Source organism: Trachypithecus francoisi, unplaced genomic scaffold (genome assembly GCF_009764315.1).
Source record: "Trachypithecus francoisi isolate TF-2019V2 unplaced genomic scaffold, Tfra_2.0 Lachesis_group10, whole genome shotgun sequence".
Classification (NCBI taxonomy): domain Eukaryota; kingdom Metazoa; phylum Chordata; class Mammalia; order Primates; family Cercopithecidae; genus Trachypithecus; species Trachypithecus francoisi.
The window spans coordinates 129,478,844-129,493,403 of NW_022681455.1; the positions used below are offsets into that span (position 1 = coordinate 129,478,844).

Here is a 14,560-nt window from a genome sequence, read left to right on the forward strand (position 1 = left end):
GCTCGCGCACCAGCCAATCAGCGGCGAGTCTGGCGCACGCATTTCCTCTCAGCCAATGGACGGGATCGGACGATGGGCCGCTGACGTGAGTCCGCCCCACCGCCTGAGCGCGCTCGCCAGGCCTGAGGGGGTGGTGTCTGCGCAGGCGCAGTGTGCGCAGGTGCGTGGCGTCGGCGTCGGCGTCGGCGTTCCAGGGTCTGGGCGCTGCGAGGTGGGCGCTGTTGCCTTTGGGGGCTCCGCGACTGTCTGCTGGTGCTGTGCGGGGTGTGCGGCAGCTGTGCGGGAGCCGTGAGGCGCTGTGCGGGGGCTGTGCGAGGGGCTGTGTGAGGCGCCGTGCGGGGTCCGTGAGGCTCTTTGTGGGGTCGGTGGGGCTCTGTTTGGGGCGCCGTGTGAGAGGCTCTGCGGGGGCCATCGAGGGGCCGTGGGGCGCTGTGCAAGGCGCTGTGTGGGAGGCTGTGCGGGGGCCGTGGGGCGCTGTGCGGTTCTGGGGGTGGGCGGGTCGCGCCGTGCCCTCCATGAAGCTCTCGGATGGCCCCGCTGGGTGTGGGGGTGCACACAGGCCGGAGGTCAGGCGCTGGAAGATGTGTCCCGAGATCCACTCTGAACCCGGCAGCCAAGGGCACCCTGTCCCGCCGCCCACAGCCTTTTCCGCGGCCGTAGCCTGGGTCACGGTCCCCGCATGGGACTCGCACGAAAGACCCCGGGGCGGGAAAGCCCTGCAGCCCAGAGCTGGATGCAGCCTGCACTGAGGTGGGCGTCTCAGGTACCCCCGCTCAGGCCCTGCAGGAGCAAAGCCTCGGACTGGGTTGTGGCGCTTGTGTGTGCATTGACTGCTCTTGTAAAACATACGTGAAACATTGAAGCGTGCGTTTCCCTGCCATGTCCAATCATGTGCCACACCCCCACTATTTCTAGAATTTTCTCATCCCAAACAGAAACTCTGTCCTCTTTAAACAGTAACTTCCCATTTTCCCCTTCCCCTTTTAAAATTTTACTTTCAGTTTTTAAATAGCCCAGATTGGCGGGGCGCGGTGGCTCACACCTGTAATTCCAGCACTTTGGGAGGCCGAGTTGGGCGGATCACGAGGTCAGGAGTTTGAGACCAGCCCGGCCAACATGGTGAAACCCCGTCTCTACTAAAAATACAGTAATTAGGTGGGCGTGATGGTGCATGCCTGTCATCCCAGCTAGTAGGGAGGCTGAGGCAGTACAATTGCTTGAACCCAGGAGGTGGAAGTTGCAGTGAGCCGAGATGGTGCTACTGTACTCCAGCCAGGGCGACAGATGTCAGAAAATACGGGACTGTGCAGTGTGAAATGTCCCCTTTGCCTGGCCACCTAGTTCTATTACCAGAACCATCATACTTCTTTATTTCTTTATTTATTCTTTTTTTTTTTTCTAGAAATAGGGTCTCTGTTGCCCAGGCTGGAGGGCAGTGGTACGATCAAAGCTTCATGTAGCCTCGACCTTCTGGCTTAAGGGATCCTCCCATCTCAGCTTCCTCAGTAGTTGGGACTGTGGGTACACACCACCATGCCTGGCTAATTTTTTTCTTAATTTTTTGTAGAGATGTTGGGGGGGTCTTGCTATGTGATCAAGACTGATTTGAACTCCTGGCCTCAGGGGACCCTCCCATCTCAGTCTCCCAAAGTAGTGGGATTAGGTTTGAACCACTCCACCTGGCCTGTCAATTCTTGGTGTATTTTTTCCTTGACGTGCATAGTACAAGCACATAGCGTGTTCTCCCACCTTGCTTTTTCTACTTACGTGCTTCTTAGAGATCATCCCAATTTAGTAAAAAGCTTCCTTGTTTGTTGTCTAAATATACCTGGTCTGTCCTGATGGACAGTTGGGTTGTTACTGTAAACGGTGCTTTTCCACATTGTTTGCGCACATGTATTTCTGCAGGAGAAATTCCTGGGAAGTGGAATTGCTGGGCCAAATAGGATGTGCCTGAGTACTTTTGATAGCTGTTGGCAAGTCGCCCTTTGTGGAAGTCAATTGATTACTCAGGTCTCTCTGTGGAAGTCTGAGAGTGCCTGCACGCCTGCACCGGCACAGTGGGTCATCTGTCAGAGTGAGACGTGGTGTCTCACTGTTTTCTATTTGCATTTCAGATGGTGGTTATTTTTAATTTCTCTTGCAATCACAGCCACTTTTCTGTTTTATGCAAAGCCACTAAATCCTGTTGAAGAGCTGATGTGGACTGTTTGAGCCTATGGTCAGGGTGTATTCACTCAGCTACTCAGAGAGAGTGGGACTTCCGGTCACCTCCTTCCTTGTGTCACAGCTATGATGAAAAAGAAGACACAGGCCTGGTGCTTTGGGAGGCCAAGGAGGGAAGATTGCTTAAGTCCAGTAGAAAAAAACAATTTATGGCCGGGCGCGGTGGCTCAAGCCTGTAATCCCAGCACTTTGGGAGGCCGAGACGGGCGGATCACGAGGTCAGGAGATCGAGACCATCCTGGCTAACACGGTGAAACCCCGTCTCTACTAAAAATACAAAAACTAGCCGGGCGAGGTGGCGGGCGCCTGTAGTCCCAGCTACTGGGGAGGCTGAGGCAGGAGAATGGCGTAAACCCGGGAGGCGGAGCTTGCAGTGAGCTGAGATCCAGCCACTGCACTCCAGCCTGGGTGACAGAGCGAGACTCCTCCTCAAAAAAAAAAAAAAAAACAATTTATTTTTGTTTAGAAACAGGGTCTCACTCTGTTGTCCAGGCTGGAGTGCGGTGGCACCATCAGCTTACAGTAGCCTCAGCCTCCTGGGCTCAGGTGATCCTCCCACTTGAGCCTCCCGAGTAGCTGTGATACAGGCGCATGCCACCACTCCTGACTAGTTTTTATTTTTTATTTTGTAGAGATGGAAGTGTTACTATATTGCCCAGGCTGCCAGGCTGCTCTTTTTTTTTTTGAGACAGAGTCTCACAGTGTCACCCAGGCTGGAGTGCAGTGGGGCAATCACAGTTCCCTCCTCCTTCTGCCTCCTGGTTTCAAGTGATTCTTGTGCCTCAGCCTCCCGAGTAGCTGGGATTACAAGTGTGCACCAGCAGACCCGGCAAATTTATGTATTTTTAGTAGAGACAGGGTTTCGCCATGTTTTCCAGGCTGGTCTCAAACTCCTGGCCTCAAGTGATATGCCTGCCTTGGCCTCCCAAAGCACTGGGATTACAGGCGTGAGCCACCACACCTGGCAGTTTTGTTTTTTTTTTTTTTTTTGAGACGGAGTCTTGCTCTGCCACCCAGGCTGGAGTGCAGTGGCCGGATCTCAGCTCACTGCAAGCTCCGCCTCCCGGGTTTACGCCATTCTCCTGCCTCAGCCTCCCGAGTAGCTGGGACTACAGGCACCCGCCTCGTCGCCCGGCTAGTTTTTTGTATTTTTAAGTAGAGACGGGGTTTCACCGTATTAGCCAGGATGGTCTCGATCTCCTGACCTCGTGATCCGCCCGTCTCGGCCTCCCAAAGTGCTGGGATTACAGGCTTGAGCCACCGCGCCCGGCCTGTTCTTTTTTTTTTAATTATTATTTTTTATTTTTTGAGACGGAGTCTTGCTCTGTCAGTCACCCAGGCTGGAGTGCAGTGGCGCAATCTCAGCTTACTGCAACCTCCACCTCCAGGGTTCACGCCATTCTCCTGCCTTAGCCTCCCGAGTAGCTGGGACTACAGGCACCCACCACCACGACCGGCTACTTTTTTTTTGTATTTTTAGTAGAGACGGGGTTTCACCGTGTTAGCCAGGATGGTCTCTATCTGACCTTGTGATCCGCCTGCCTTGGTCTCCCAAAGTGCCGGGATTACCTTCTTATTCTATCGCTCCCTCAGCATTGCTTGTTTTCATTATTAAAACTATCTAAGTCCTACTCACAGTTGAGCCGTATAGCGATGGGTGCCGACAGTGTGCTTGTGGGCAGACTCCCTTATTTAGCTGAGAACCTAGGATGAATGACCTCACTGAAAGATGTCAGACATAGATCCCCACACTGACTCCTGGAACAGGAGATCCAGGCTCTCCTGAACCTCAACCTATATGTGTGTCAAAAATAGGCCAGGCATGATGGTTCATGCCTGTAAGCCCAGCAGCACTTTGGGATTTGGGAGGACTGCTTGAGGCCAGGAGTTCAAGACCAGTCTGGGCGACATAGTGAGACTCCACCATCTCTACAAAAAGGAATTTTTTTTTTTTTTTTTTTTTTTGAGACAGAGTCTCATTCCGTTGCCCAGGCTGGAGTGCAGTGGCGCGATCTCGACTCACTGCAACCTCTGCCTCCCGGGCTCAAGTGATTCTCCTGCCTCAGCCTCCCAGGTAGCTGGGACTACAGGTGTGTACCACCACGCCCTGCTAATTTTTTTTTATTTTTATTTTCACCGTGTTAGCCAGGATGGTCATGGTCTTCATCTCCTGACCTCATGATCCACCCGCCTCGGCCTCCCAAAGTGCTGAGATTACAGATGTGAGCCACTGTGCCCGGCGGACAAAAAATTTTTTTGAAAACGAGCTGGCTGTAGTGGTGCACACCTGTAGTCCCAGCTACTAGAGAGGCTAAAGCAACATGATCACTTGAGCCCAGGAGTTCAAAGCTTCAGTGAGCTCTGATCACACCACTGCATTTTAGCCACAGGTATGGGTGCTCTGCTAAATATGGTATGAGTAGGCTGTGTGTGACCCTGATTCATAAGGAGAGAGGGTCTGGGAGATGGATGAGAAGCCATGCAACTGGAGGGGAAGCCCAGCCAGGCCTGAGCATGTCCTGCCTGGCTCCAGGCCTGCAGCCCTGGGGGTTTGGCCTGGACAGGCCAGCAGAGGGGCCCCGAGCGCAGCCTGCACAGTGTCCTGCTGCTGATCCCCTGGGCTTCCTGCTTCCTGGCACTTCCTGTCCTTTCCCTGAGCCCAGGCATCTGGGACTTTAAAACAGTCAGAAAGTGGCTGGGAAGGAAGGCGTGTGTCTAGCTTGCTGCATGTCTGCCTTGCATGTGGGAGGTCTTCAGTGGAGACGCTTTTCTGGAAGCAGTCAGCAGATGTGAAGCACCATCAAGCCGGGCAGTTGGAGAGGTAAAAAAGAAGTGAGGACTCGGGGAATAAGGGCCTTTTAAAAATAAAAATTTAAATTAAAAAAAAAAAAGACAAGGAAATGTTTATTCCAGAGGGGTTTACAATACGATACTTTTTTTTTTTTTTTTAACGTTTATTTTAGGTTTTGGGTACATTTGAGGGTTTACTACATAAAGAAACACATGTCATGGGAGCTGGTTGTAAAGATTATTTCATCACTCAGGTACAAAGCCCAGTACCCAAAAGTTGTCTTTTCTGCTCCTCTCCCTCCTCCTGCCCTCGCCCCTCAAGTGGACCTCTGTGTCTGTTGTTTCCTTGTGTTCATAAGTTCTTATCATTTAGCTCCCACTTATAAGTGAGAAGATACAGTATTTGATTTTCTATTCCTGTGTTAGATACTTACTTTTATTTTTCATTTATTTGTTTTGAGACAGGGTCTCACTCTCTTGCCCAGACTAGAATGCAGCAGCAAGATCACGGCTCACTGCAAACTTGACCTCCTGCGCTCAAGCTATCCTCCTGCCTTTGCCTACTAAAGTACTGGGATTATAGACTTAGCCACCACACCCAACTAATTGTTTAATTGTTTGTTTTTTGTAGAAACAGGGTCTTACCATGTGGCCCAGGCTTGTCTTAAACTCCTGGGCTCAAGTCATCCTCCCACCTCGGCCTCCCAAAGTGCTGGGATTACAGGCATGAGCCACCACGCCCAGCCTTCTCTTCTCCTCTAAACAGGAGTCGTTAGAGAAACCTGGCTTCCCCACAGGACTGCTTGAGTCCAGATCTCAGTCCACTATCCTCCTGCAGCTCCTCCCACCAGATCACCCCACACACGGGCCCCAATATAAAAAGCAGTGCCATATTTGCTGTCCTGGTCAGATACCCTACTCTGACTTCAGAGTCAAAGGGGCCGGTCGCGGTGGCTCACGCCTGTAATCTCAGCACTTCGGGAGGCTGAGGGGGGCCAATCACTTGAGTTCAGGAGTTCAAAACCAGCCTGGCCAACACGGTGAAACCCTGCCTCGACTAAAAGTACAAAAATTAGCTGGGTGTGTTGACATGCACCTGTAGTCCTAGGTACTCAGGAGGCTGAGGCAGGAGAATGGCCTGAACCTGGGAGACAGAGGCTGCAGTGAGCTGAGATTGCTCCACTGTACTCCAGCCTGGGTGACAGAGGGAGACTCCATCTCAAAAGAAAAAAAAAAGAAGTCAGTTGCGGTGGCTCACACTTATAATCCCAGCACTTTGGGAGGCTGAAGCGTGCAAATCACCTGAGGTCAGGAGTTCAAGACCAGCCTAGCCAACATGGCAAAACCCCATCTCTACTAAAAAAATACAAAAATTAGCTGGGTGTGGTGGCATGTATCTGTAATCCCAGCTACTTGGGAGGCTGAGGCAGGAGAATCGCTTGAACCCAGAGGTGGAGGTTGCAGTAAGCCGAGATTGCACCACCGCACTCCAGCCTGGGCAACAGAGCGAGACTTTGTCTCACAAAACAAAAAAAAGTGAAAGGAAATCTCAGAATATCTTACCAAGTGACAATGTAGAGACAAAAATGACAGACTCTGGCTGGGTGTGGTGGCTCTTGTCTGTAATTCCAGCACTTTGGGAGGCCGAGGAGCACGGATCACTTGAGGTCAGGAGTTCGAGAGCAGCCTGGCCAACATGGCAAAACCCCATCTCTGGCCAGGTGCGGTGGCTCAAGCCTGTAATCCCAGCACTTTGGGAGGCTGAGACGGGTGGATCACGAGGTCAGGAGATAGAGACCATCCTGGCTAACACGGTGGAACCCCGTCTCTACTAAAAAAATACAAAAAAAAACTAGCCGGGCGTGGTGGTGGGCGCCTGTAGTCCCAGCTACTCGGGAGGCTGAGGCAGGAGAATGGCGTAAACCCGGGAGGCGGAGCTTGCAGTGAGCTGAGATCCGGCCACTGCACTCCAGCCTGGGCGACAGAGCGAGACTCTGTCTCAAAAAAAAACAAAAAACCCATCTCTACTAAAAATGCAAAAATTAGCCATGTATAGTGGTACATGCCTGCAGTCTCAGCTACTTGGGAGACTGAGGCAGGAGAGTCAGTTGAACCTGGAAACTGGAGGTTGCAGTGAGCCGAGATCACACTACTGCACTCCAACCTGGGCAACAGAATGAGACTCCATCTTTAAATAAATAAATAAATAAATAAATAAAATTACAGACTCTGGGTCTAAATTGCCTGAGTTTAAAGAACAGCTCTGCTACAGATTCACTGTGTGAGTTCAGGCAAGCTACTTAACCTCTCTGTGCCCGTTTCCTTACCTGTGGGGATAAGGATGGTTTCTTGTAGATGGTAAAGCCCTTTGAAGGAGCCGACCCGTGTTTATCTGCAGGGAGTGGTGTTATTGGCCTCCCAGAGAAGCTCTTGGGTGAGTGTGGTCATCTTTCAGAAGAAACAGAATGTGTATTTGGTTACATCAGTGAGTAAATACAGATTCTTCTGTAGTTTCCAGTTTTCCAAACCAGGAGCTGCACATACACCCTCGTTTACTGTATGCACGTGGCCGGAAACCTGGCCAGCTGGGCTGGTGGCTCAAATGGCCCTGCCGTCCTTGTGCTCGAGCCACTCACCTCGGAAAGTATTTCCCTTCAGGGACACAAGCATCCAGCTCACCCGTTTTCCAGCTTGCTTTTCCGCACCATGGTGATCCTGGGTGGGAGTATCTGGGGCTTGCTTTGTGCTGCCTGGGTGGACAGAGAGGCAGCATCACCCAAGCCTCCCGAGGCTGATAATGGGATTAAATGGGTTGCAAAAGAACAAGCAGATCCATTTCCAGAGCAGGGGAACAAATCGGTATTGACCCTCCTTGGAAATTAGTATTAGCCAAAAATCAGCCAGGTGTGGTGGCAGGCGCCTGTGGTCGCAGCTACTCGGGAGGCTGAGGCAGGAGAATGACATGAACCCAGGAGGCGGAGCTTGCAGTGAGCCGAGATCATGCCACTGCACTCCAGCCTGGGCGACAGAGCAAGACTCCATCTCAGAAAATATATATAAAGAAATAAATAGAAATTAGTATTGGCTGGGTGCTCACGCCTGTAATTCCAGTACTTGGGAGGCCGAGGTGGGTGGATCACGAGGTCAGGAGTTCGAGACCAGCCTGGCCAACATGGTGAAACCCCGTCTCTACTAAAAATACAAAAATTAGCTGGGCATGGTGGTGGGTGGCTGTAGTCCCAGCTACTCGGGAGGCTGAGGCAGGAGAATCGCTTTAACCCAGGAGTCGGAGATTACAGTGAGTTGGGATTGCACCACTGCCCTCCAGCCTGGGCGACAGAGAGAGACTCTGTCTCAAAAAAAATGAAAATTAAAAAATAGTATCAGCCAGGGACAGGGGCACACATCTGTGATCCCAGCACTTGGGAAGGCCAAGGCAGGAGGATTGCTTGAACTCAGGAGTTCAAGACCAGCCTGGACAACATTGTGAGACCCTGTCTCTATAAAAAATTATCTAGGGGTGTGGCCCACACCCAACTACTTATGAGGCTGAGGCAGGAGGATTGCTTGAGCCCAGGAGGTTGAGGCTTCAGTGAGCCCTGATTGCACCACTGCTCTGCAGCCTGGGCAACAGAGCATAATCCTGTCTCAAAAGAAAAAGGAGAGAAGAAAATACAAGAAATGAAATTAGACTAGGAGTATGGTGTAGCGCACACCTGTAATCCTTGCACTTTGGGAGGCCGAGGCCAGCAGAATCCTTGCGCTCAGGAGTTTGAGACCAGCCTGGGCAACAAGATGAGACCCAGTATCTACAAAAAAAAAAAAAAAAAAACAAGATATTAGCTGGGCCGGGTGGTGTGCACCTGTAGTCCCAGCTACTCGGGAGGCTGTGGGAGGATCCCTTGAGCCTGGGAGATCAAGGCTACAGTGAGCCAAGATTGTGCCACTGCACTCCAGCCGGGGTGACAGAAAGACCCTGTCTCAAAAAAGCAAAAACTTTTAAAAAAGTTTGTCTGAATCTTTTTCACATCTGGTGTGGCAGGTGTGGATAGCTGGGCCCTCCTGGGGGCCTCTGCGTGATGTCGTTTGGTTGATACATTTGGAGAGACTCTGCTCTCCAGACCTGCAGGGGCAACATGCTTTCCTGGCCTCTTCAGATCAGGGTGGCTTTTCTTGGGTGCTGCGCCAAAACTCCCACACTGGTCTTTGTTCAAGGTGAGCCGCAAGGTGGAATCCGAGGCCCACCCATTAGTAAGAGTTTCCTCCTGGTATCCCTGGAATCTACTGGTCTGTCTCACTTTGGCCTTTGACCCAGGCAAGGGATCCTGACATCCACATTGGTCATTCGGACGGCTTTGGGTTCGGTTCACTGCCTTACCCGGGGCTTCCAGATATTGACCTGCTTCATTTGACAGTATCAGGAAATCACTTTCCCCTGAGAAAGTGAGCATGGGAAGCTGTTAGGTTTTTAGTGGAAGATGAAAGTTTCCAAATTTTCTTTTTCGTTAGACTGTGTAAGTTTTACCATTGGCAGTAAGTTCTGTCCATTGTTCCCTTTGAAGTGGTGGGCTCGCCTCGTTCCTGCCGAGACCCAGGGCCGTGTTCTCCCAGTGCTGCCATCTTTCCTCTGTGTGAGCGTGTGCTCTGCGGAGAGCGGACCTCGGCATGTGTGGGGCTGTGTGCACTGCCATTGGGTCCCTCCACACAAGCCGCCGTGGACCCAGGGCTGAGCTGTGACCATGAGGGCCAGCCCAGAACTGTGATTGTTTCCTGAGGTGTGGGGGATGTGCCAGCACTCACATGGCTGTGGCTGCTTTTGCAGCATTGGTGCCTGTGCCAAACAGGAGAGCAGCTCTGCCCAGCAGAAGCCACTTAGAGGGTCTCAAGGGGCTGCAGACCACCTGTCAGAACAACTTGTTCTGCGACGAGGAGACTCCACCGTGCTGAGCAGAGCCCAGCTGGGGTGCGGTGGGTGGAGGGGGCACCATGTCCACGACAGCTCAGAATTGATGCTTGGTGGATGGGACGGCAACAGGACCAGGACCCGCTGGCTGGGCTATGTCTCCATTTCAGCCCGTCTTTTTTTTTTTTTTTTTTTTGAGACGGAGTCTCGCTCTGCCGCCCAGGCTGGAGTGCAGTGGCCGGGTCTCAGCTCACTGCAAGCTCCGCCTCCTGGGTTTACGCCATTCTCCTGCCTCAGCCTCCCAAGCAGCTGGGACTACAGGCGCCCGCCATGTCGCCCGGCTAGTTTTTTGTATTTTTTAGTAGAGACGGGGTTTCACCATGTTAGCCAGGATGGTCTCGATCTCCTGACCTCGTGATCCGCCCGTCTCGGCCTCCCAAAGTGCTGGGATTACAGGCTTGAGCCACCGCGCCCGGCCTTCAGCCCGTCTTTTGACCAACACAGAACAGCTGAGTTTCGGCCGGGCGCAGTGGCTCAAGCCTGTAATCCCAGCACTTTGGGAGGCCGAGACGGGTGGATCACGAGGTCAGGAGATCGAGACCATCCTAGTCTACACAGTGAAACCCCGTCTCAACTAAAAAAAAAAAATACAAAAAACTAGCCGGGCGAGATGGCGGGCGCCTGTAGTCCCAGCTACTCGGGAGGCTGAGGCAGGAGAATGGCGTAAACCCGGGAGGCGGAGCTTGCAGTGAGCCGAGATCGCGCCACTGCACTCCAGCCTGGGCGACAGAGCGAGACTCCGTCTCAAAAAAAAAAAAAAAAAAAAAGAACAGCTGAGTTTCACAAGGGCCTTGTGCAGATGAGAAGTCCCTGTGACTTCAGTGCCCACCTTCTCTCGCCTCTCAGCTTCGTTTCTGAAGTTTCCTGGGTCTCCCTGCTGCCTGTTCCCAGGGGAAGGGAAAAGGAGCTGGTATTTGGGGCTGGATGAGCAACACTGCAGTGATCTGCATCTTCCTACGGATGTCTCAGAGGCTCACCCTCACGCAGAGAACAAGCGCAGAGAAGGGGAGGGGAAGGGAGGGAGGGAGAAGCAGGGCAGCTGCTGAAGAGAAGGGCCTGCTTTAAGATTCCCGGATTCCCGGGCGCGGTGGCTCAAGCCTGTAATCCCAGCAGTTTGGGAGGCCAAGGCGAGCGGATCACGAGGTCAGGAGATCGAGACCATCCTGGCTAACATGGTGAAACCCCGTCTCTACTAAAAAATAGAAAAAACTAGCCGGGCGAGGTGGCGGGCACCTGTAGTCCCAGCTGCTCGGGAGGCTGAGGCAGGAGAATGGCGTGAACCCGGGAGGCGGAGCTTGCAGTGAGCTGAGATCTGGCCACTGCACTCCAGCCTGGGCCGCAGACTCCGCCTCAAAAAAAAAAAAAAAAAAAATTCCCGGATTTGGCCTTGGGGGGAGTTTCTGGGAAGGAGCTGGGGGTGGCAGTGCTGACTGACATCCTGTGGGAAGGTGGCCGACATTTGCTTGGGATTCCCAGAGATGGCACATGGCCCCTGGCAAGATCGGAGGCATCTATCTACCCTCTTAGGCTGGGCCCTGGGTCTGAAACTCTGCCACCTTTGCCCATTCGCGTGATACAGCTCTACCCAACCCCGGGGCAGGTGCTGAGCAGCACTCAGGCAGTGCTGTGGGCTGGGCCAGTGATGGCTGCGAAGACAGACTCACTGCAGCCAGAACCTGGCGTCCAGAAATAGAGATCCTAAGAGGAGTCAAAGCTGAGGGTGTTCCTTAGGGTGGCAGTTTTATTTTGGGTGTCCTAAATGTCTTTGGTTTTTCTTTTTCTTTTTTTTTTTTTTTTAGACAGGGTCTCGCTCTGTCACCCAGGCTGGTATGCGGTGGGGTGATCTCAGCTCACTGTAACCTCTGCCTCCCAGGTTCAAGTGATCCTCCCGCCTCAGCCTCCTGAATAGCTGGGATTGCAGGCGCCCGCCACGCCTGGCTAATTTTTGTATTTGTAGTAGAGATGGGGTTTCACCATGTTGGCCAGGCTGGTCTGAAACTCCTGGCCTCAGATGATCCACCCACCTCAGCCTCCCAAAATGCTGAGATTACAGATATGAGCCGCCACACCCAGCCAGCCTTTGGTTTTTTATGGTTTACTTGGAGTTCTCTTTAATTCTGACATAGAAGTTCGCATGATCCCTCTTTCATAGATGAAGAAACCAAGGCTTTGTGACTAACTCAACCCTGCAAGAAGGACAAAACTGGCATCAGAGCACGTTGCTCCTGGGTCTGGCAAGAATGCCTCTTGCTTGCTGAGAGGCCCACAGATTGATCTGGCTCAAGAGTGGGAGATGGGAGGTGACCAGGTCTGTGCCAGCCTCTCTCTGAGCTCCTCCGAGTTGTGGCAGCTGAGGTGCTCCTCCGGGAATGTTCTGCCATCCACGAGGTCGGGTAGGCCTGGAAGCTTTTGTTCCATTGAACTCTGCCAGAGAGCTATACTTAGCCACGCGAGTGGAGCCGGGAGTGGGTTCTCTGAATATACATAGTAACAAGCAGGCTATTTTCAAACACCTAGAGAACCCCCCTGATTATTCTGGGCCAAAATGATATTTATAGGATGCTCTGGGCTCTTGGACATGAAGAAAATAACCTTAGCACCTTTTGGCGTTCGGGATAAATTTCTTTCAACAGGGAGTGGGGAGAGGGACCCAGTCACCCAGAGGCCCGCTGTCCCTCAACACCTGTTTCTAGGAGGCCAGGCGTCCTCTTTGCTTTTACACTATGAGTCAGAGAACAGCGAGAGGCACGCAGGGCCACTAATTTTCCTTCCTGCACACCCTGGTGTGGGTCCTGTCTGAGGCCTGCCGTGTGCTGTCAGGGGAGACGTCATCAGGGGACTTTTCCTGCTGTGAGGAGGGTGCAGCCCCCACCTTTCAGAGCTTGGGACACCCTCTTCCTCTTGTCCAGGATCCTCAGGGATTTCCTAGGCTTGCACTGTCACCCAGGCATCACTGGGCCATAACTGAAACACCCGCTTCCAGTGTGCTCAGGTCCTGCAGCCTCCTGTCCATCCTTGCCCCCCTCCCGCCCGGGAGAAAGACTCTGACGGTACCCCTGGAAGAGGGAGGAGAGTGGGTGTGACGCGTGAAGATTCGGGTGGGGAAAGGAAGGCCTGAGTCCTGGGAGGAATAACTTGTCAGGCCCCCAGCCCCTGGAGACTGTGAGCAAGGCCGAGACGCCCCCTTCCTGCTGCTCAAGCTGCAGGTGTTGGAGAGGGCTCTAGAAGCTCAGATTTTAAGTGACCACCCCAGGTTAACCTGGGCATGGTCAGGCAGAACAAGGAGGAGAGGCCAGCAGTGAAGGGCGGGGCTGGTGGGCAGTGGCTGGGGGTGTCCTGGTGGGGCTGGCCGCCCTCGCTGCCTCTGACTTGGGCCGGACCTGTCCTAAGTGGAGTGGCTCCTCCATTCTTTACACCCCAGGCCCCCGGCAGGTGCCCTGCCTTTCCTCTGCCCCTCTCTCTGCCAACCCGTTCTCTCCCTCCCAGCCCCTGCCCGCCCAGATATAAATATAAGAGCATTTTCCATGGGCTGAGACAGAAGGGAAAACATTCAGCTTTATTTTCGGCTTGTGAAATTCCTGTCCTTCGTTCCCAACAGGTGCAGTCGCCTCATTTAGATATTGGGACCCAGAAATAGAACACGATTTACAATATAGCTTCCTTTAGGGATCTGGATGCTACAAAAAAAAAAAAAAAAAAGCCTCCTATGAGATGTCGAGACCTAACAGCTTAACAGAAACCGTGGTTGGAGCTCTTGTCTTTTTCCAGGCCGGTGGAGACCCTCACCCCGGCAGCCTGACCGTGAAGCAGAGGAGGCAAGAGCTCCGGGAGACAGTCGGGAGGGAGGGGCCCCTGGCGGACAGGCTTCTAACCCTACTCCTCCTCAAGACCCGGGTGCTGGCCTGTCCCCTGCCTTTGCCCTGATGGGGATGAGGGAGGGGAGATGGGTCAGGAAACAGCCGTGACCGTTGGGGAAGGTGACTTGGATGCAACCTTTGAAGGAGATGCTTCTAGTAAACCCCATCGGTTAAGACCAGCTGTCCCCCGTGATCCTTTGTGTGTGTTTTTGGTTTTGCACAGGGTCTTGGTCTGTCGTCCAGGCTGAGGGCAGTGGTATGATCTTGGCTCACTGCAACCTCTACCTCTTGGGCACAAGTAGTCCTCCTGCCTCAGCCTCCTGAATAGCTCAGACTACAGGGGTGTGCCACCACACCCAGCTCATTTTTTTGTATTTTTAGTAGAGACAGAGTTTTGCCATGTTGCCCAGGCTGGTCTCAAACTCCTGGGCTCAAGTGATCCACCTGCCTTCGCCTCCCACAGGGCTGGGATTACAGGTGTGAACCCCCATGCCCTGCCCTCATGATCCTTTGTAGACTGAGGGAAAGAAGAAGAGTGTGAGCCCCCTCTCCTCAGCACTGAGTGCAAGGACTCTCAAGGCAACTCTTGGCAAAGCCCTGTGTTCCCATGGGCTGTTTAGGTGGAATGGCGTCCCCCACTTCCATACGTTGAAGTCCTAATTCTCAGGCCCTCCGAATGTGACTGTATTTGGAAATAGAGGCTTTGCAGATGTCATGAGTTGAG

The 14,560-nt window shown here is 52.9% G+C and overlaps 1 long non-coding RNA gene across 2 annotated transcripts; it reads left to right on the forward strand.

Annotated features, from left to right (window-relative positions):
• Positions 1–111: 111 nt before the first annotated feature.
• LOC117088207 lies at positions 112–14,143 on the forward strand. 2 transcript variants are annotated; one of them, XR_004439068.1, is made up of 3 exons: positions 112–211; positions 12,132–12,372; positions 13,578–14,143. It is a non-coding gene; the product is annotated as an uncharacterized LOC117088207 (long non-coding RNA). The 2 variants fall into 2 exon arrangements; XR_004439067.1 differs by having other exon boundaries at positions 12,132–14,029.
• Positions 14,144–14,560: the final 417 nt, after the last annotated feature.